Genomic DNA, 24,363 nt, shown 5'->3' on the forward strand with positions numbered 1-24,363 from the left:
CATATATTATATTGCTGCGAAACGTGCAGCCCGATCCATTTATATATTATATTAGTGCCGAGGAACGTACGGCCCGATCCATAAATATAATATATTAGTGCCGAGTATAACATAGTGTGCACAATGACATAACCGTCCCGGGACTCGGCGAACGATATAACAATAGTATGCACGAGCAGAGTAGTGAGAAACCATATGCACATAAATCAATTATAAGACTCGATGGACAAGTATACAACTCGGCCAAATTATCAACAACAATACCAACAATCATGCCAACAACATCAACAATCAATTCAAGACGCATTCTACTATTAACAACCTTTGTCATACAATTCAACGACATTTCATTTATATTCAATTCAATTCACATAATATTCAAAACAACCCAATCAACATACTACTTCACCCGAAACCATGCAAATTCAACAAGAACAATAACAACCTATTTCCTTCTTTCAAATTAAATCACAACAACCCAACTTACAATCTTCCAAACACATGTCTCACTTCCAAATTCATGAATTATATTTACAATCTACACATTAGCAATAACATTCCTACAAATATAAGAAACCATACTAATGTCACACTAACTTCTTCAACAACCCCACAATGATTCCAAATTCACTTCAATTCATCAAACCTTCATTTTCATCATGGAATCCACATCTATAACAATCAAAATACTAAATAAAATCAATTCATCATAACTACACAATCACCACCTCCATTCGGCCACACCATACACATACATATTTCATGAATTTCATCCATTTCTACATACAACAACATGCATAAACCATCCATAACATATGTAAAGGAGGATTGAACACATACCTTTCTCACTCAACTTCTTGGCTTGGCTAAGTTGTGAACTTCCACAATTAAATGGTTTTATTGCTTCAACAACCATTCCATGTTAAAGAGGACCTTCCAATTGCTTGGAATACTAGAAGAAATAATTTTTTTGTGATCAATTTCCATGGCCCAAGATTCGGCCATGGCTTGGCCGAATGCTCTCCATTTTTTTTTTCTTTCCTCAAGCTTCTTGAATTTTCATGAAGACAATTATGCTTTAATTTGCCACTACTTCTCTATATATATACTTAGGTCCTACAAATAAAAATATGGACACATGGCCATGGGTGAGGCCCACACCTTATGTCACACGGCCAAAGTGGCCCTTTCAAGAATTTTCTTGAACATTTTATGAAATTCCCATTTTGCCCCTAGCCTTCCACAATATTACCATGGGCCACCTTGTGAATTTCCCTTTTTACGCTTAGCCTTTCTCAATATTTCCATACTAATAAACAACTTTTTCACTAAAATAATTTTGGAAAATAGTCTTGCCCTTAACTTTTGCAATTATCTCGAATTATCCGAACGTACAAAATACGGGCTATAACATCCTCCCCCCTTTAGAACATTCGTCCTCGAATGTTCAACTGACCTCATGGGGTGTTATAATACTTCGGGAGGGTCCCTCTTATAGTTGTCTTCTTCTTCACGCCCATTCCTTATAATCGAACTTCTCGGTGTTTACATGAGTTCTCATTCCGTGTCACAGGTTTTCTAATCCACTGCACCAACTTATTATCCTTGTCCTTCCCAGGTCACCTTTTCTCTGTTATTGTTTCGTCACCACACCTTAACAGAAGCCATGTATTTGGTACGCAATCTTCACTTAACGATCCAATATGGTCACAGGCTGTTCCTTGCTCTCATTTATCTACAGTATTGCAGTCCAGTTACTGTTATGGTAACTTATGATCCGAGTTCACTTATCTTCTTAGTCTGCAACATTTTAAGTTCTTGCTACACTTTTTATTTACTTCCTTCCCTCACATTTCTCGACACAAGTATACTTGTCTTTGCTTTCTTCGTATTGGCGCTCGTTTCGTCCATCGTTATTCCTTATTGGCTCTCCGGTGTGAATTCCTTACCAATATGATCGAGCATCGCTTCACGTCGATGGTTCATATAATTTCATAGCGTATATTCTCATGTTTCGTATAATTAATGGTCCATGAACTATTTTCTAGTATCCGATGAACTCTTTTGTTTCATTCATAGGCACTGCGTTCTTTCTTTCTTTCAAAAATTCCAAGGCCACCAATTGTTGATACTTTCGTTATAATAGTCGTTCTTATCCGAAATATCCTTTGAATCTTATCATAATTCATGTTGTCATGAAGCATTTTCTTAAGGTGTCTTTCATCCTTTCCCTTCGTGTCGGCCTCATAGTACCCTCATTGTCAATTCGTTTCTACCTCTTTCAGGTATCCTTCTGGTGTACCGATATGTTTCGAACTCCGGCCCTGAGCTAATAAATTTCCTTTTGTGGCGCTTGAAAATGTTGTGATTCCTTTAGAGTCTGATATAATATATTCTCCCCCCCTTTATAAGGGGCTCCTTATACGCCAACAGTCCTTTTGTGAAGTCTTCATTTATATCTTACTCCTCATCTTTCTTTCCAACTCTGTGCATATCATATAGAAAACTTCTTATCATAAGTTTTCCTTTCATTTTCTGTCTATATCATCATTTTGTTCACATTTCCATACTTTTTCATTCACTATTAATCTTTCACCCATTTAACTCACATACTCGTAGTTCTACTTTAATTACGCGTTTGTGTTGCAGCTGTGCGTCCATATTTCCTAAGCGTCCCGCTACTTTTGCTCGCAGCACAGAATCCTTACAGCTCACACTCCCTTTATCCTCACTCATCGAATATTTAACTGTTATTTATAATGCTATGACCGAGCGGTCTCCCATGCACGTTCCATTCATTTCATTCTATTTCCGCTAAGATCAAATCTCCCAGACCTCACATAAATCCTCATTCCATACCATTAATTTCCCAATCAACAGTGTCGACCCATCATCTTATTCTTTTCTCAATGCGTAATCGGGTTCCTATCGCTAACTCGTTAATGTATTCTCCTTACTCCTACGGTTAAAGATTTCCAATTTCCCTATGCCTAAATGCTCTCCTCTTCCTTCGACCAACCCATTAGTATACTTTTCCTACTTTCATCCTTAACCTTCCTTGGGTTCCTTCCTTTTCGAGCACTTTTCTTCTTTTGCCATTTGTGGCATCGGCTTTGAAGTTCGTGAAATTTTACCTTAAACGCGCAAATCCGTCTTATTCTCAAGTCATCCTTTCAGAAAGGCACTTCCGTGTCTGAGGCAACCACATTAATATGGCTGGCACATTTATTCCTTTATACACCTTTTAAGGTCCTAAATCTCCTAGCATCGTCGCAAGGCCTAATCATTCTTTTCTCGCTTCACATCCCTCGTCATAGTCACTATTCCTTTAGCCCCACTTATTGGAATCGGTTCTCGAGCCTCACACATTCCTCTTTTGTTCTATATTACCACACTTTATCCTTTTTACGTACCTACCTTTGAATTCTTACCCAAATAGTCTCGTGCTTTGCCGGTAGTTTCTCTTGGGGGTTTCGCTCACCGAGGTTTCTTACCTCTCACCTTCTTCCGACATTTTGGTCTCTTTGCCTTCCATTTACTCACTTTCTTTCCTTTCCAAATATCGTCGTATTAGAATTTTCCAATCTTAACCTGTAGTGAAAGTGACATCAACTTACCTTGTAACACTTGTACCATTTATTTTTGCTGTCACTCGAACTTCGGTACCCTTACTTGATTAATCCCTTCTTTACCGTAGCTCGGGTTGCTGGGGCACACATGCCCACCGATACGATCATATGTGGGATATCCTATGCATTCATATATATATATATATATATATATATATATATATATATATATATATATATATATATATATATATATATATATATATGTATAATTGCTACTACCTTGCCCACAAAATACCTCTAAACGCTATTCAAGCCTATCCTAATTCCAAAGCTGTGATGCACTTTCTTTCTCTTCACCGGTCTAGTTTGTCTCGTCCTATGTGGCCTCTTATGGTCTCCAACCATCCCGTATACTCTAGTTTCCCTTAGGACACTCTAGCTTCTCATTTGTCTCTTATGTCTGGATATATAGAATTTCTTGCACCCTTCCCAGGGGGTCACCCATCCTAAGATTTCTCTCACCTTAGCACGCTTAACCTCAAAACTTCGATGGAATCCGGTGCCTTGATGCTAATATAATCGCGTTCACTTCCTCGCATGACCTTTATTACATAATCTGGAGCAAGTCGAAGTCTTACAGATTCCGAGACATTCTCGTAACACGTCCTTCCCTTTGCAATTACTATTTTACCCTTTTCAATTCCCAATGTTCACCTTCCACCTGTGTGTATGACTACTTCCTGTCCTGGACGTCCAGATTCCTAATGGTAGCGAACATACCTTCGTCGCCGTTACTTATGCATACTCGATTATCAGCCAGTTCGGACTTCCATTCACCACCCTTACCTAATAATCCACAGCAAAACTGATTGTCGACTTTCTCTGATTCCTTAAACAGATCTTGCTCCTACTAAGCCTCGAATGTCATCCATTTTAATCCTTCAGACTGCTAACCGTCTTTCACACAATCATTTTTTCACGCCATACCCAAATCCATAACTCCTCTAAACAGCGCATCTCACTTATTGTCTATTTACGATATTTCCTTCCCACGCTTCTTCCTGCTAGGTGTACCTAGTTAAATGACCTGATTTTGAAAGATTTCTGGCAGAATCTTCTTTACAATTATTACTATTCAAAATCTGTACGCAGCAAACATCGACAATGCCTCACAGGGCATACAGTCATACGACATTTTGTGAAATTCCCGTTTTGCCCCTAGCCTTCCACAATATTACCATGGCCTACCTTGTGAATTTCCCTTTTTACGCTTATCCTTTCTCAATATTTCCATACTAATAAACAACTTGTTCACTAAAATAATTTTGGAAAATAGTCTTGCCCTTAACTTTTCGCAATTATCTCGAATTATTCGAACGTACAAAATACGGGCTATAACATCCTCCCCCCCTTTAGAAAATTCGTCCTCGAATGTTCAACTGACCTCATGGGGTGTTATAATACTTCGGGAGGGTCCCTCTTATAGTTGTCTTCTTCTTCACGCCCATTCCTTATAATCGAACTTCTCGGTGTTTACATGAGTTCTCATTCCGTGTCACAGGTTTTCTAATCCACTGCACCAACTTATTATCCTTGTCCTTCCCAGGTCACCTTTTCTCTGTTATTGTTTCGTCACCACACCTTAACAGAAGCCATGTCTTTGGTATGCAATCTTCACTTAACGATCCAATATGGCCACAGGCTGTTCCTTGCTCTCATTTATCTACAGTATTGCAGTCCAGTTACTCTTATGGTAACTTATGATCCGAGTTCACTTATCTTCTTAGTCTGCAACATTTTGAGTTCTTGCTACACTTTTTATTTACTTCCTTCCCTCACATTTCTCGACACAAGTATACTTGTCTTTGCTTTCTTCGTATTGGCGCTCGTTTCGTCCATCGTTATTCCTTATTGGCTCTCCGGTGTGAATTCCTTACCAATATGATCGAGCATCGCTTCACGTCGATGGTTCATATAATTTCATAGCGTATATTCTCATGTTCCGTATAATTAATGGTCCATGAACTATTTTCTATTTTCAGTCCTAAATTGCCCTTCAGCTATGTTGACAATGAAGTGGCCGCTTCAAATTGTGTGTAATTTGTGTGCTTTAACTCTCCTTTCGTTTTCTGCTCTGCTATTTCCTGATCATCTACCTTTGGTTGGTTGATTTCTGAGCTTCTTCATCTGAGGTGATGAGCAATCTGTAACCTTTAATTTCTGCACAATTATTGGGTCCTTTTCCGCTATAATTTCAATTCTCTTATTCTTCTTTGTACTTATAATCTTTCGCAAGTTTCTGCAGTTCGTTGGTGTTGAACGTCTTTTCTTTTTCCAGTTAGTTTGAAAAGGGTAGTTTTCCAAGTAAAAAGCAAATGTGATATGCTTTCATCCTCCTGAGTACATAAAGGACAAACCTGGTTCTGTGCAATGCCTCATTTCAACAGTTTATCATTGGTGTACAGTTTTTCATTCAGTGCTAGCCATAATGTGAAACTCCACCTTGGCAGTCGTAGGTTGTTGCATACAAGTCTCCACTCCAGTTTCTGAAAAATCACCTTGGAGCCTTTGGTAGAACAGCTTGGTTGAGAAACTGGACATCTGTTCAATATCACCCAATGTATAACCTGCTTCCAAGATGTACTTCTGAGCTTTCAAAATCCTCTGAACTACCAGATGATTGTTTTGGTATGTCTTGAAACATGTTTCTATTCTTCCCATAGTAGCAATGGATCCATTTTCTGTACAGTCCATTCTAAACTTTGTTTCTTTCTTTCTTTTTTTTTTCACCCCCAACTCCCGGTGAAATTAACCATTGGTACTGTAGGCTTTCTTTTTCTTTAGACAATTATGTTGAAAGTGCAAATATTAGATCAATTCACTTGTATAAATACATTGTTTTCGTTGGCATGATGTGATTCTGTTGTGGTGTTAATATCTTCACTTTCGTGATACTAGCTCCAGCTGAAGTTTGATTTGTTCTTGCTTAGTGGTTGCTTTTGTTCTTCTGAGTTCTGACCTTGCTATAATGAGATTATCAGATTGTCTACTTGAATTGTTTCTCAACCATACATTCTTGCTTTACTTTTGGATTTGTCTTTGTTATTGCTCCTTTCTTACAATAGTAAGAACAAAATGTTCAGTTTTAAAAATAGCTTGGAGACAGGTCAAACCACAAAAATTGGTTCAATCATTGGAAAACAGATTAGGTAACTAGCATATTTTATCTGCAAAAATTGAGAAATAAATCCAATATAATACATATATATGCAGTGAAATGTGCATGATTCATAATACCTAAGAGCTAGCTTGCTGCTCAGCATTATCATTCACCTCAGAGGACCTCTCAGAATCCTCAGATTTTGTTGCTCCTCCATTAGCAGTCTGCCAAGTAATGTCATAAAGTTTAAGTTCAAAATTAAGTGAATACTTGATTGATCAACTAACACAGAAACAGAGATAATTGTTTTAAATGAATATGAACACAGCCTTATTGTTAATCTTCTCATACTCCTCCTTCAGCTTAGCAGCTTTTTCAACATAGAGAGCTTTCTCCTACAGAGCAATAACAGATAGATTAGACACCGCAATTCTTCAAAAGAAAAATTAGATGATATTTTTCGAAACATATAATGTACCTTGTGTGGTCTTACAAATTCAGACATCGCCTTCCATTTCTCACCACCAGCTTTCCCGACCTTAAATGAATACAAATTAGCAAACAAACTGTTCTAATGACTTCTTCACAGAAATTGAAGAAAAAGTACGTTCTTAATCAAGAAATAGGAACTAAATAACAACGGAAACATAGATTTAGAAATAAGAAAGTATAATAAGTTGTGTCATCATACCACAGCAACAGATTTATTTTCAGGAAAATTCTCCTTATAGCTCTTCCTAAAATCAGCCCTGTTTCATAGTTCAAAAAAAGTGAACGTACTGAAATAAAACTTGAAATTTCATCACTAAAGGAGAAAATATGGAAAAACAAGAGCAAAAATATCTCACATGAAAATGAAGAATGCAGTAGGAGGACGCTTTGGAGCTCCAGAATTCTTACTAGCTTTTTCCTTCTTTGTCAATGCCACTTCAGCCTTGCATTTCTTATTCTTATTCTTATTCTTATGACGCTCAGTTGTAATCAGATACCCATACTTGCTGCTCTTCCTTCTCACAGCAATTGTCATGCAGTTTGCTTTTTGAATACAATATTCCACAACTCTACTTGACTTTTTCCTTGACCATATCATTAGCAGGCGCCACATTATCGATCTTTTCCTCTGTCCTAACACTAGTAAAGACACCTTATGTTTCGTTGCTTCTTCAACAATCACAGGAAGGCTTTAGTATGTGTTCCTTTGATCAGAATTGAGTAAGAAACAATGGTCGATATCATACATGAATCAGTTTACAGCTTGTATTATGAGCAGTTATTTTTCTTTATTTTGGTTAATTACCGCTTGTTCATGGCTGAAGAAATTCTTAATGTGCCCCATGCATACTTGCTTGCATTTTTCTTCGTCCACCCTTAATAGTTAGTATAACAGTGTATTACATATAAAGAGCTTGAGAGGTTGTTAATAACTATCAAGGATTAGAGAACTTAAAGAGGTGGCTAAAAAAATGGAATCTAGTTTACCAACTGTTAGCAGCAAACAAACTAAACAAAGCAACGAATAAGAAAAAGAGTCAGTTGTTCTCTTTAATTTGTTGGATTTTAATAATGTTATGACTATTCCAGTTAGTAGAGGAAGTGTCGTAGTCTGCTAAATTAGCTTCTCACTGGTGTGTCGAAACCACGTTCACTATACTTTTCAGCTGACTTGCAAAAACTTGTACTCAAACAATTAACCGTTGTAGCTACAATACTGAAATTTTAAGAATAAAGTGTTAGTTTCACTTCAAACTATCTTTGCATGTTTCACAATGTAACAAGAGGACGATAATGCAGGATTTGTTTGCTATAGCAACTGATCAACCATTCCGTTTCCCTTCAACCTTTACATTTGTGATCAGGGCATTTTCCACGCTAGAAGGTGCTCTCTCTCTCTATCTCTCATTCTTAAAAGCAAGGAAACTTACATTAGTTAAATATACATGTCAAGATCCTTGACTTTTTACAGTCCAGTCATGATGTTACATCTTCTTACAGGTCACTAAACTGAATGTTTCCATCTCTTGTACATACTTTGAAGTGTAACTCTCTTTGTATGTTTGTATAACTTTGTACATGTAAAAATCATTGTCCATGTGAAGCTTCTACAAACTATTCAAATTCTACATATTTCGAAGGGTAAGAAAAAATAGCATCACGTTGCTGCCTGAAACAAAAAGTGTCGGTCCTTGGTAGAAACAAACTCTAAAATCAAGCTCAAGAGAGCTAATTTATATAAACAGTTGTTCATTTTCTGTAAAAACATGGTTTTCATGATCTATTTTTAATTTACATCTACAGTCATTGTTAATATGTGTAGTTTGAGAGAACCATCATTTGCTCGGATACTATAAACAAACCATGTACAACCAGTTTGACATTGTTTCATGGGTTTGATTCCAACTATAAGTTATTCATATGTTTCATGGGTTTAAAAAGCTCTTTACTAGCAGCCTGCTTGCATTTTACTGGTTACTTTTTTACTGATGGTTGCTTTAATTTCCTCATGTCCACATTTTTTTGTAGATATGGCTCGAGGCAGAGGTCGAGGTAGCGGAGGTCGTGTAGGAAAGTCCTCATTAAGGTGTGATTCTACTGGTCGTGCAAACATGTCTACCATTCCCATTCCCACCACAGTTAGTCCTCAACAAGGTGGTACGAGTTTCATAGGTGGGCCAGATCCTATAAACCAAGTTCAAACTTTAGGTACGCCACCGGTTCAAGCCTCAGGTCTGTTTATTGATCCTCGTGACTTTTTCTTTCTTCTTGGCTGTGGTGACAAAAGTGTTCCTGCACGATGGGTGGGGAAGGGGTAGTTTTTCTAGTTAATTTGGCATTTGGCATAACATTATTTTTAATAAAGTCCACTAGGCTTATGGCCTAGGGCTGATTTTATAATTTTTTATCAAAAAATCCAGAAGTCTATACAAATGTAACCAAAAAGGCTAATGGAAGATGCAAAATTTAAACTAATGATCAAATTAAGACGTATAACTTGTCTTAATTTGATATTACAAATTGTTAAAAAATTAACTAATATAATGAAATTGAAAAAATGTAATGAATAACTTGATCCTGAGCAGCTGATAATCAAATAAAACCAAACACCTGCTCCATAAAGAACTTCTATTTATGTATCTCACATGCTCTATATGTGGCCCTCAATATGTACCAAGGCATTACATTCTCTACCTATTGACCAGTTCTCAGTAGGATGAGCATCCCGGGGTGCTAATACCACTAACTAAGACCCTACCACTAAATAGAAATTGTATGCCCATGTGTACTCAAAGGTCTGTAGTGTTCCATTTGCTCAATCATTATGAGCAACAATTCCACTTCATGTCCCATAGTTGTCAATTGTGCCTCCAACCAGTTGCAATTTATAGATGTTATACTACAATTTCTATGATAGATATTGCGATATAAATAGTTCCTGCAAATTACAACAGTGCAGGATTATAAAAATTTAATAGCTTTCTGTTAGTCCCTCCTGCATAGCAAGAAACTGCTTCTGTCGCTTCTGATGTCTCTACTGGTGCATACCTCTTGGATTTCTTCACTTATTTCTCTGCTGCATCTTGTGATGATCAGTAGAAGCTGATGCATCTCTCACTTCCTGTTGTTTTCAGCTATAATGCTTCAGCTGCACATTATATCAGTAAAGTTCCCGTGTCTCTGCAGCCTATACTGCCTTTCTTCTTTCATTACTTCCCATATCATTTTCTAAGAAATTAGAATCAATAGGAAATAGGTTATGACTTAGCACCAGACTTGCATCATTTTAAGCTTGTCACCTGCAGAAAACAAGATCAGTAAAACCAGGTGTTACACCTCGGAAATTTCGCCGTGAACGTACAATGAATAGACCAACGAAGAGTATGAGTGTACGATGTTTTACTAAGAAGGGGATGACTACTTATGAGTTTTGAAAATGCGAAAGTTGCAGATTTGCACTTCGGCCCAGTTGGTCGTAAAAATAGAATACGGCCCATAAAGTGGTTTACGGACCGTAAACTGCTATCGTCTTTCAACATTCAAAAACTTCAACTTTCTGCCAAACGTCTAAATGGTTAAATATGACTCAGAATACGGACCGTAAATCGAAATACGGCCCGTAAACTGTGACCGCAAACCACCATGACCTCCAGAAAACCTTTCTGGTTCTGTTATGCTTAAATACGGTCGTGAAAGACGGACCGTAAACTAGAATACGGCCACTGTGCACTTCGACTACTGTTCATAAAAATCAGATTTTAAGTTAAGTATAAGGGACCCTTTTTCATTCCATTCATTTCATTTTCACTCCACACTACAAGAAACATCTATAATACTCTCCAATATTCATCCACAAGAGAAGCAAAGGAAAAATCAAGATCAACAACACTAGATCCACGAAATCAAGACTGTGAAACTCATCAAAGTTCATCTACACCAAGAAATTGTAAAAGAAGTGAAGTAGGGTTTTTGGTATAGAAGAGTATTGCTACTCAAGGCTCGTTCCTACCACATATAAGGTAAGTTTTATGACTTCCTCATGATGATTGAAGTATTTATACGTTGAAACACTTGGATTATAGAAGAGTGTAGTAAATGGGTCATAAAATGTGAATAGTGCCATAGTTGAATGATAGTTGGATTGAATTATGAATGTTGACGATTTGGGAGTATAAAGGTGATATAAATGACATGTAGACCATGGAATGGGTGTGATGCATGAGAAAATGTGATGATGAGCTAAAACCCATAAATGTGGAGAAATTGGAGAAAAACGGTGGATTGTGGTCAATGTATATATATGATGATTATTGATTGCGATGTTGTGAATGTTGTTGTGAGTGTGTGGGAGTTGATATAGCATATGGGAAAAGCAGTATAAACAAAGGAAGTACTGCCCAAATTTTCCATAGAATTAGTAACGCGTTCTTATAGCCCAATTAACTAACGATAGTGCGAACTCTCTTTTGAAGGTAGAAACGTGATATCGAAGGAGAGCAAGCAAGCGATATCTTAGTTAAACGTCAAAGGTATGTGAGGCTAGTCCATTCTTTCTAATGGCATGAATCTCATAGCATAAATTTTCTTCCTCTTGATGAGTTCCTATATTCCGAAAAGCTAAAACCCTATATCTATGAATGGTACTATAAGATAAGAGATATGATATGATGATCCTAAAATTGCATGATGTAATTTATTGCTCACGCTCACCTTATATGTTAGTTCCTTCAAGTTGAGGCAAAATGTCAATATTTGCTCCACAATGAAATCGGGGGATCACGACCTTACGTCACCCCGATAAAGTAAACTTGTTCATAAGTCTTATGCATGTATTATGATAAGTATGTTACGATAAGCATATTATGATGAGCATGTATGATGATGATGTAACACCGCGCCTAGTTGGCCGGGCAGTCACCGCCAAGGCGGGCAGCTACACGATACACTATGGCAAAATGGCATGGGCAGACACCACTAGTGGGCGGCATGAGATGATATCCCGGACGCGGGAGGCCTGGACGCAGGCTAATATTATGATTATCACACCGATCCGATATGGACGGGCATCTTATACATTATTACACCGTACCTATATGGGCGGGCAACTTATATATTTATGCACACATACCCTGATGTTGACTATGAGTAAGCCAGCATGCATTATTTCTTTTACACTTGATAGTCAGATACAGTTATTCCATATTGATACTTCTTGTACATCATTGCCTTATTTCCTTGTTTATGCCTCTCATACTCAGTACAATATTCGTACTGACGTCCATTTTCTTTGCACGCTGTGATCATGCCCACAGGTAGACAGGGAGGAGAACTCGATCCAGACCAGAAGTAGCTGTCAGCTGATTGAAAGCACTCCTTTGTTCGGAGGTGCTTATGATGATCCTTTTGTGTATATTCATGTATATGTATTCTTGGGCATGACGGGGTCATTTCCCGTCCTTATGTATAGCACTCCAGTAGAGGCTCGTAGATGCGCAGTGTGGGTTAGATGTTTTCACGATTTATTTCTATGTATGTATATATTATTTTGATAGCCGAGAGGCTTATGCATATAAAAGTATTTTTATGTTCTTGAATGAAGGATGACTTTTCCTACGATTTGAATATAAATTGATAAAAGAGCAGTAAATGAGTAAGGTGAGTAGTAGGACGAATGGTGCTCGGTGGTTAGCCCCGGGTACCCATCGCGGCCCCTAGCTGGGTCGTGACAAAAGTGGTATCAGAGCGGTTCAGTCCTAGGAAGTGTCTACGAGCCGTGTCTAGTAGAGTCTTGTTTATGGTGTGTTGCGCGCCACATCAATAAACAAGAGGCTACAACGCATTTAGGAAAAATGTCCATCTTGCTTCTTATGAGATCGTACGATAGAGCCGTGTATAAGATTTTATCATCCCTAATAGTGTGTTATGATTTCATAATGCCATCCAAAGGAAAGGCTACAGTCGCCTAGAAGGGCAAGACTACGGCAAAGAGGCGGGTAGAAAGAGAGCCTCCGATGGATATAGAAGAAGGCGAATCACATAATGAGGCCTTGTCTAATACTTCTTGTACCCCGCCTAATGTTGAAGAACAAGGAGGAGCTCCAGCTCCAATTCCTCCACCGGTCGCTTTGGGTCAACAAATGACCGAGGCCATTCATTTATTGACGCAATTTGTTGCCGCTCAGGCACAACGGTAAAATGTGAGTTCAAGTGATCGGGCAGCAAGTACCAAAGCTCGTGATTTCATGAGTCTAAATCCTCCGGAGTTCTTCGGGTCTAAGCCGGATGAAGACCTGCAAGGTTTCATAGATGAGGTGCTGAGGACATTGAAGATTGTCCATGCCTTTGAAACTGAATCCGTGGAGTTTGCATCTTTATAGACTCCGGGATGTGGCAGTTTTATGGTATAACAATTGGGTATTATCAAGAGGAGAGAATGCGCCTCCTCCGGTTTGGCAGGAATTCATGGATGCTTTTATTCGTCACTATTTGCCACCCGAGGTCTGCCGAGCTAGAGCGGATAGATTTCTAAATCTGAGGCAAGGAAATATGAGTGCCCGGGAGTATAACATGCAATTTAATTCTTTGGCTAGATATGCCCCGGCTATTGTGGCCGACATGGGAGATCGGGTACATAGATTTGTAAGTGGCCTAGGGCCACATTTATTAAGAGATTGTTTGACGGCTTCCTTGTAAGACGGGATGGATATTTCCAGAATACAGGCCCATGCTCAGAATTTAGAGGGGCGACAACAACCACCAAGAAGTGACTGCGATAATGAAAGAAGGCAAGGCAAGAAGGCTAGATTTATGAGAGCAGGCAGGGGTTATAGAGGGGGATCAAGGCAGACATATTCTGGTTACTCAGGCCAGTCGGTGACCAGTGCACCTCCTCGATTTACAGGTAGGAGATTTGATCGCTCCTTCCGCTCAGGACAGGGCCAGAGTTCGAGGACTCCGGATTCCCAGATCAGGGAAGATTATAGCCAGAGGAGACCCCCAGTACCGCGATGCAGCCAGTGCGGTAGATTGCATTCTGGATAGTGTCGCCAGGGTTCGGACGCTTGCTATACTTGCAGCCAAGTTGGCCACATGATGGGAGATTGCCCGTCGATGAGTGGTAGAGTTGGAGTTCAGCCCACAGGTTCAGCAACTGGTTCTTCCTCAGCATGCCCGGCAGGACAGATTCCCCAGATGTCGCAGGCTGAGGTAGAGGTAGAGGGGCAGCATGTACTTCAGGTGCCACTAAGCCCCGTGTATATGCTTTAGCCGGGCGACAGGATCTTGAGTCCTCCCCGGATGTGGTTACAGGTACATTGTCTATATTTTCCCGTGATGTGTATGCATTGATAGATCCGGGTTCTACTTTTTATTATATTACTCCATATGTTGCTGGTCGTATTGGGGTAAAACCTGAGCCAATCAAACCTTTTGAGGTATCTACTCCGGTTGGTGATCCCGTGATAGCAAGACAAATGTATAAAAATTGTGTAGTTGTGATATGTGATCGCCAGACCATAGCTGATTTGATTGAGTTGGAGATGTTAGATTTTGATATAATTATGGGTATGGATTGATTGGCCTCGTGCTACGCTAATGTTGATTGCCGAACGAAAGTGGTTCGATTTTAATTTTCTGGAGAGCCCGTGCTTGAATGGAAGGGTAATGCAGCATCTCCAAAGGGTAGGTTTATTTCCTACCTTAAGGCAAGGAAGATGATAGCCAAGGGTTATATTTATCACTTAGTTCGGGTTCATGACACTGAGTCAAAGCCACCAACTTTCCAATCGGTTCCGGTTGTGAATGAATTTCTAGATGTGTTTCCAGACGAACTTCCAGGTCTTCCTCCAGAAAGAGAGATTGATTTCTCCATTGATGTGTTGCCAGACACCAAGCCTATTTCTATTCCTCCTTATCGAATGGCTCCGGCGGAATTAAAAGGGCTGAAGGCACAGCTGAAAGATTTGCTTGAAAAGGGGTTTATTAGACCCAGTTCATCACCGTGGGGAGCACCCGTCTTGTTTGTAAGGAAGAAAGACGAATCTCTACAAATGTGTATCGACTATAGACAGTTGAGCAAGGTGACGATAAAGAACAGATATCCTCTTCCGAGGATTGATGATTTATTTGATCAGCTACAGGGTGCCAAATGGTTTTCAAAAATAGATTTGAGATCGGGTTATCATCAAGTGAGAGTTATAGAAGCGGATATTCCCAAGACGGCCTTCAGAACGAGATATGGTCACTATGAATTCCGAGTGATGTCGTTTGTGTTACATCCGACATTTTCGCTTATTCGAAAAATTCAAGATAAATTGACTTGTGATGAATAAGGCCACAATTGACCCTTACTTGGTATGAAGGTGTAGGTTGTGAATACAATGGTGTGGAATTACGAAAGGTGGCCAAGGGCAAAATTAGAATTTTGGAAACTTGCCCCATGAATTACAATATGTAGCCACCAATTTGGGCTCAACAAGAATTAATAAAATAAGGCCCAAAGGGGAGAGGCCCAACCGGCCAAGGGAAGGGCCCAAAGCCCATGGAATTATTAATTTTCTCATGTGACAAATCCATATAATGGATAAGTATAAGAAAGCTTCAAGAAAAAGGAATCAAGAACAAAAGAAAAAAAAAAGAATAAGGGAGAGTTCGGGTTTGAGGAGAAAAGAAAAGAGAAAAGAAAGAAAAATTTTGGGAGCCAAATCTTTGATTTAAAAATCCAAGTCTTGTGAGATTAGTACTAAGCTCAAGGTCCTCTACAAGTTAATATAAGTATTGTGGCAAGAAAACAATTTCAACGTCCAAGTGAAGAACTTGAAGAAAGGTAAGGATTTCATGCTTTTGCTATGTTATGAATGGTATATGTATGTTGTAGTATGTGTGAATGAGTGAAAAACATGGAAATTTTGTGAGTTGAAAATCATGCATGTTGGCCGAATTTATGCATGAATTGTATGTTTAAGATGGCTTGAATTCATGTTGTAATTTAGTTGTAGCATGATGGAAATTGTGTTAGAAATGAAAGTGGAACGGATTAGTGAAAATTAGGAAATATAGGAGGTGGCCGTGTGGTGCTATGTTGAGTATGGAATATGAATTTGATCTTGTTTTCATGCTAAGTGTGTTATGGTGAAGTGAATGGAAAGATGACAATCTTTATTATCTTGGAAAAAATGGTTATTAAGTTGTTGTAGGAGAATATGCAACTTTGTTAGGATTTATGTAAAAATGGAAATGAAAGTATCAAGAGGAAAATTATGATAATTGTTGATGAATTCGGAAGATGGAATTGTATAATGAACTTGTATGTGGAAGGTTAGGAAAAATTGGAAAAGTAGTGACTTAACGGAAAGTTTGAATGTTTGCGTATCTTATGAATATTGTGTGAAAATGGTATGGATGCCTCCGATGTATGTCGTAATGAATTTGATGGATGATGAATATGAAAATAATGAGTTTGGTTTGGAAATGTAAGTTTGAAACGAAAGACGTTCCGTTATATCGAAAGATGGCTAATGATGCCATAGTGTATGTTTTAATGTCTATTGATGTTTTGATGTCATTTCTGGGTTGTTGTGTTGATGAATTGAGCCGAGCTAAGTCTCGGGGATGTCTTATATACAGAGGAAATGCTGCCGAAATTTCGGTAGGCAAGTATGTGTAAAGTTGGAATATTGAAAGTTTGAAACTAAGAAATGGTAAACTTGACCATTTCTAGATTTTGGACGAAATTGAAGTCGACGCCAAGCGAGCGTAAGGCGCTATCGAGGTATGTGAAGCATTTCCCTTTGTTCCTAGGCATGTTCTGGATGTGATAGGCTCGGCCGCGAGCCTTAAGTACGACTCCGTTCCCCGGAATTCGAGACGGAAAACCGCTCCAATTCCTTCAATTCAATTGAAGCTATTTTCTTACAAATTGCCTTTAAAGTGAGTTTTTGTACAAAACTTCCCTAAACGGAGTCGGAACACTTCCAAACGATTATGGATGACCTCATAAGGTCTATTAGCGATAATTTACATATGTTGCCTCGAGTTGGTCCGAGGCGGGCCCGCAAGGCCCGATATCTTCTGTAATACTTTAAATACTTCTGTTTTGTCCGATTTTCTCAGAAGCCATCTGAACCATTATTTTGATTATGATACAACTATTTTTATGAAATTCTTACAAAATGATTTCTGAACATCTGAGAATCTGATTCTGATAATAATCTGTCGTGCCTTCCCAAGTAGGATATAGGCGCGTACTATGCATACTATCCGTATACTCTGATTTTGACTCGCCGTTTGGCACCCTTCAGTTTGATTGAGTCTGTATGTTGAGTCTGTATGTAAGTAGTTTCTCATTTATCGGTTCGTGTCTGTCTCAATGCATTCCTTCACTGCGTCCCGGGCTAGGTTCTGTTATCGTGCATATTTCTCTGCATTGTTCACCGCGTCTCTCGGCGTGCGGGCCGGGATCTGTATGTTTGTATGATATTATGATCTGTGTATGGGGATGGCGGCCAGGATGGCATATGATCTGATTTAATTCTGTCTGTCCACCGCGTCCCGTACTAAGAGGGTCGGGTTCTGTTACCGCTCCTCCAGACAGGGCCGGGATCTGTATGAATGTATGCGTGTGCCATCTGTATTTATTTAAGCACATGCCTCTGTATGATTCTGTATGACTCTGTACTACTCTGCATGCATAATTCTGTCCGACATACTTCTGTCTGTCCGTCTGAATTACGACTATGTCTGTATGTCCGTATGGATTCTGATCCTGTATGTCCGTAGGGATTCTGATTTTGTATGTCCGTATGGATTTTTATTCGGTACGCCCGTATGGACTCCGATTTTATACGTCTGTATGGATACTGATTCTGCTCGTCTGTCCGTATTATGATTCCGTCTGTCTGTCCGAACCATGATTCTGTTTATCTGTATGAACCACGACTCTGTATGTCTGTCTGGATCATGGCTCTGTCCGTCCGTCTGATTTATGGGTCTGTCCGTTATATTTCTGTGACTCCGGTTCGGACTATGGTTATATCTGCTATGTTCTGCTTTACATACTCGGTACATTTTTCGTACTGACCCCCGCTCTTCGGGGGCTGCGCTACATGCCCGCAGGTACAGACGCACCAGGTGATACGCTGCCAGCGTAGGTTTCTGACTCTGCTATTTGAAGAGCTCCTTCGATCCGGAGCATATGCTTTTGGTATATATCTTCTGTTCTTCCGTATGTTCTGTATGTATGGAAATTCTGGGTAAGGCGGGGCCCTGTCTCGTCATATGATTCTGTATGTCTGTAGAGGCCTGTAGATAGATGTGTGGGTTACGGGTTTCGTCGGTATGTTAGCCTTATCGGCTTATATGTAAATGTCTGTATGTTCAGGTATGTATGTATATATATATGTATGTTTGCGCGCGTGCCGTATTTGTATCGACCTACTTCTTTAACTTCTAAAAAAAAGAAAATTCGTATGATTCGAAAGTCGGTCGGGTAGGTATGTTCGGGTACCCAGTTAGGGTACCAGTCGCGGCCCACGGGGTTGGGTCGTGACAGTTTGGGTTGACTAATGCTCTGGCCGTGTTTATGAATTTGATGAACAATGTATTCAGGCCTATCTTGGACTTATTTGTGACAGTATTTATTGATGACATTATGGTGTATTCTCGCACGGATTGGAACATGCAGATCATTTGCGAATTGTTCTTGGCATTCTTCGAGCCCGAGAATTGTATGCGAAATTTTCAAAGTGCGAGTTCTGGCTAAACTCTGTGACATTTTTGGGCCATGTTATCTCAGATGATGGAATTCGAGTCGACACTCAGAAAATTGAAGCTGTGAAGACTTGGCCAAGGCCTACGACGCCTACAGAAGTTCGTAGTTTTCTGGGTTTGGCAGGATACTATAGAAGATTCGTAGAGGGCTTTTCATCTGTTTCAGCCCCATTGACAAAGCTAACCCAGAAGTCAGCCAAATTTCAGTGGAATGTTGCTTGTGAGCGCAGCTTCCAAGAGTTGAAAGACAGGTTGACCTCAGCTCCGATATTAACACTTCCAGAAGGGTCAGATGGCTACGTGGTATATTGTGATGCTTCCGGTGTCGGATTAGGGTGCGTATTGATGCAGCATGGAAAGGTTATTGCATATGCTTCAAGACAATTATGGAAACATGAAAAGAATTATCCAACTCATGATCTCGAATTGGCTGCGGTTATTCACACCTTAAAAATATGGAGGCATTATTTGTATGGTGTGCATGTTGATATTTATACAGATCACAAAAGTCTTCAGTACATTTTCAAGAAAAGGGAGTTGAACCTGCGAAAGAGGCGGTGGTTAGAATTGTTAAAAGATTATGATGTGAACATTTTGTACCACCCCGGAAAAGCGAATGTAGTAGCCGACACGCTTAGCCGCCGATCAATGGGCAGTTTATGTGAAGTCTCTCCGAAAAAGAAAGAAATGGTTCATGAGCTGCGCCAACTAGCAAATCTTGGAGTGCGCGTAATCGATTCGGGTAATGTGGGGATTAGTATCAATGATCCCACAATTTCATCCTTGGATATGGAAGTGAAAGAATGGCAATATGAAGATCCTAAATTGTGTCGTTACAAAGACACATCTCATGGAAAAGAAAAGTCTTCATTTGAAGTTCCTATGGATGGAATTCTTAGATACCGAGGCAGGCTATGTGTGCCGAATGTAGCAGTATTGCGCCGACGAATTCTAGAAGAAGCACATTGGTCCCGGTCTTCTATCCACCCGGGTGCAACTAAAATGTATCGTGATCTCAATATGATGTATTGGTGGGATGGCATGAAGAGAAACATAGCCAAATTTGAAGCACAGTGCCCAAATTGCCAACAAGTAAAAGTTGAACATCAGAAGCCAGGAGGCTTATTGCAAGCAATAGAAATCCCTACTTGGAAATGGGAAGTGATCAACATGGATTTCATCGTGGGATTACCTCATTCCCGCGGCAGGTATGATTCTATATGGGTGATTGTGAATAGATTGACGAAAGCAGCCCATTTTCTCCTAGTTAAGACTACATACTCAGCCGAAGATTATGCAAGGTTGTATTTCAAGGAAATTGTGCGCCTTCATGGTATTCCATTATCTATTATCACAGACAGAGGAGCATAGTTTACAGCTAAGTTCTAGAAGTCCTTCCAAGAAGGTCTAGGCACTCAAGTGAATCTTAGCACGGCATTTCATCCGCAGACCGATGGACAAGCCGAGCGTACTGTTCAAACCTTGGAAGATATGCTACGAGCATGTGTGCTAATTTCGGTGGAAGTTGGGACGATCATTTACCGCTAATCGAATTTTCATACAATAATAGTTATCATTCCAGCATTCAAATGGCTCCATATGAAGCTTTATATGGAAGGAAATGTAGATCCCCAATCGGATGGTTTGAAATAGGAGAAGCACAACTAGTAGGCCCTGAATTAATTCAACAAGCGGCGAAAAAAGTTAAGGTGATCCGAGATCGATTGTTAATAGCCCAAAGTCGCCAAAAGTCTTATGCAGACAATCGCCGGCGAGACTTGGAATTTCAAGTTAGTGATTGGGTATTTTTGAAAGTATCGCCAATGAAAGGGGTGATGAGATTTGGTAAGAAAGGGAAGCTAAGTCCTAGATACGTTGGACCCTATAAAATTATCCGCAAGGTGGGTCATGTAGCCTATGAAATGGATTTGCCTTCGGAGCTTGAATCAGTCCATCCAGTCTTCCACGTTTTGATGCTCCGCAAGTGTATTGGAGATCCCACAAAGATTGTCCCGATAGATGATGTGCAAGTGACAGAAAGGCTAACCTATGAAGAGGTACCTATTGCTATTTTAGACAGGCAAGTGCGAAGACTCCGAAATAAAGAGGTAGCTTAAGTCAAAGTCTTATGGCGAAACAACAATCGGGAAGAAATGACTTGGGAGGCAGAAGAGAAGATGAAGTCCAAGTACCCGCACTTATTCCAACCCCCAGAGGAAATTCAAGATGAAGCGCCAATGATATAAGGTATATATATGCTTACTTTTCATGCTTTTGGTTGTGTGTGAGGCCATAGATATGTTGCTATTGTGATGTAGCCCTGTGAGGCAATGATATTATGGGTTGTTGTGACAGGATAGTAGTGCCATATTATAAACGAAACTCTGGCAAAATTTTCCAAGAATCCTCGCTGACTTAACATTCGAGGACGAATGTTCCAAAAAGGGGGAAGAATGTTACACCTCAGAAATTTCTCTGTGAACGTACAATGAATAGACCAACGAAGAGTATGAGTGTACGATGTTTTACTAAGAAGGGGATGACTACTTATGAGTTTTGAAAATGCGAAAGTTTCAGATTTGCACTTCGGCCCAGTTGGTCGTAAAAATAGAATACGGCCCGTAAAGTGGTTTACGGACCATAAAATGCTATCGTCTTTCAACATTCCAAAACTTCAACTTTCTGCCAAACGTCTAAATGGTTAAATACGACTCAGAATACGGACCGTAAATCAAAATACGACCCGTAAACTGTGACCGTAAACCACCATGACCTCCAGCAAACCTTTCTAGTTCTATTATGCTTAAATACGGTCGTGCAAGATGGACCGTAAACTAGAATACGGACTGTAAACTGGGTTTACGGCCACTGTGCACTTCGACTACTATTCATAAAAATCAGATTTTAAGTTAAGTATAAGGGACCCTTTTTCATTCCATTCATTTAATTTTCACTCCACACTTCAAGAAACATCTAGAATACTCTCCAATATTCATCCACAAGAGAAGAAAAGGAAAAATCATGATCAACAACACTAGATCCATGAAATCAAGACTGTGAAACTCATCAAAGTTCATCTACACGAAGAAATTGTAAAAGAAGTGAAGTAGGGTTTTTGGTATAGAAGAGTATTGCTACTCAAGGCTCGTTCCTACCACATCTAAGGTAAGTTTTATGACTTCCTCATGATGATTGAAGTATTTATACGTTGAAATACTTGGATTATAGAAGAGTGTAGTAAATGGGTCATAAAATGTAAATAGTGCCATAGTTGAATGATAGTTGGATTGAATTATGAATGTTGACGAGTTGGGAGTATAAATGTGCTATAAATGACGTGTAGACCATGGAATAGGTGTGATGCATGAGAAAATGTGATGATGAGCTAAAACCCATAAATGTGGAGAAATTGGAGAAAAACGGTGGATTGTGGTCAATGTATATAAATGATGATTATTGATTGCGATGTTGTGAATGTTGTTGTGAGTGTGTGGGAGTTGATATAGCAAATGGGAAAAGTAGTATAAACAAAGGAAGTACTGCCCAAATTTTCCCTAGAATTAGTAACGCGTTCTTATAGCCGAATTAACTAAAGATAGTGCGAACTCTCTTTTGAAGGTTGAAACGTGATATCGAAGGGGAGAAAGCAAGCGATAGCTTAGTTAAACGTCAAAGGTATGTGAGGCTAGTACTTTCTTTCTAATGGCATGAATCTCATAGCATAATTTTTCTTCCTCTTCATGAGTTCCTATATTCCGGAAAGCTAAAAGCCTATATCTATGAATGGTACTATAAGATAAGAGATATGATATGATGATCCTAAAATAGCATGATGTTATTTATTACTCACACTCACCTTATATGTTAGGTCCTACAAGGTGAGGCAGAATGTCAATAATTGCTCCATAATGAAATCGGGGGATCACGACCATACGTCAACCCGATAAAGTAAAGTTGTTCATAAGCCTTATGTATGTATTATGATAAGTATGTTACGATAAGCATATTATGATGAGCATGTATGATGATGATGTAACACCGCGCCTAGTTGGCCGGGCAGTCACCGCCAAGGCGGGCTGCTATACGATACACCATGGCCAAATGGCATGGGCAGACACCACTAGTGGGCGGCATGAGATGATATCCCGGACGCGGGAGGCCTGGACGCAGGCTAATGTTATTATTATCATACCAATCCAATATGGAGGGGAAGCTTATACATTATTACACCGTACCTATATGGGCGGGCAGCTTATATATTTATGCACACATACCCTGATGATGACTATGAGTAAGCCAGCATGCATTATTTCTTTTACACTTGATAGTCAGATACAGTTATTCCATATTGATACTTCTTGTACATCATTGCCTTATTTCCTTTTTTATGCCTCTCATACTCAGTACAATATTCGTAATGACGTCCATTTTCTTTGGATGTTGTGATCATGCCCACAGGTAGACAGGGAGGAGAACTCGATCCAGACCAGCAGTATCTGTCAGCTGATTGAAAGCACTCCTTTGTTCGGAGGTGCTTATGATGATCCTTTTGTGTATATTCATGTATATGTATTCTTGGGCATGACGGGGTCTTGTCCTATCCTTATGTATAGCACTCTAGTAGAGGCTCGTAGATGCGCAGTGTGGGTTAGATGTTTTCACGATTTATTTCTATGTATGTATATATTATTTTGATAGCCGAGAGGCTTATGCATATAAAAGTATTTTTATGTTCTTGAATGAAGGATGACTTTTCCTACGATTTGAATATAAATTGATAAAAGAGCAGTAAATGAGTAAGGTGAGTAGTAGGACGAGTGGTGCTCGGTGGTTAGCCCCGGGTACCCGTCGCGGCCCCTAGCTGGGTCGTGACACCAGGACAGTAGTTCTTCAACAGAACTGTACATCTGAAGCCTCTGAGCTTGTAATAGGTCCTGTGAATTCTTTCTTTGTGTATCTGCCCATGGATTACTGTATCTGTTCCCATCTTAATGCATATGAATCCATGAGTAGCCATTAGAACAAATATTTGAGTCTTGTTGCACCATATTTTCCAATACCTGCAAAAAGGAACACATGGTTAGCAAAAAACTATCATCATCCTCTCTTCCCAAAGGATTTGAGCATGATGGCAACAAGGCATTATCCTCTTGATAGCATCAGGGATCTCATGCTGCAACAATCAACAACACCTGGTGTTGCTACACTGATGCACTTGACATTACTCTCATCACCATTTGGAGTTATCAACACAGCAACCAGCATCAACCATTCTACCAAAGTTTCCAAAATTACCCCTGGTCATTTTGCAACTATACAATACAAGACACTGTGAATTTGTGCTGTTTTCTAGTATTTCTAGCCTGTAGTGTC

At 39.5% G+C, this 24,363-nt stretch overlaps 1 long non-coding RNA gene across 1 annotated transcript; it reads right to left on the reverse strand.

Moving 5' to 3' along the window:
- Nucleotides 1-7,224: 7,224 nt before the first annotated feature.
- LOC132620425 (uncharacterized) lies at nt 7,225-7,678 on the reverse strand. The gene is made up of 3 exons (XR_009574897.1): nt 7,581-7,678; nt 7,424-7,481; nt 7,225-7,270 (listed from the first exon to the last, which is right to left on the reverse strand). It is a non-coding gene; the product is annotated as an uncharacterized LOC132620425 (long non-coding RNA).
- Nucleotides 7,679-24,363: the final 16,685 nt, after the last annotated feature.

This window comes from Lycium barbarum, chromosome 2, assembly GCF_019175385.1.
Source record: "Lycium barbarum isolate Lr01 chromosome 2, ASM1917538v2, whole genome shotgun sequence".
Classification (NCBI taxonomy): Eukaryota; Viridiplantae; Streptophyta; class Magnoliopsida; order Solanales; family Solanaceae; genus Lycium; species Lycium barbarum.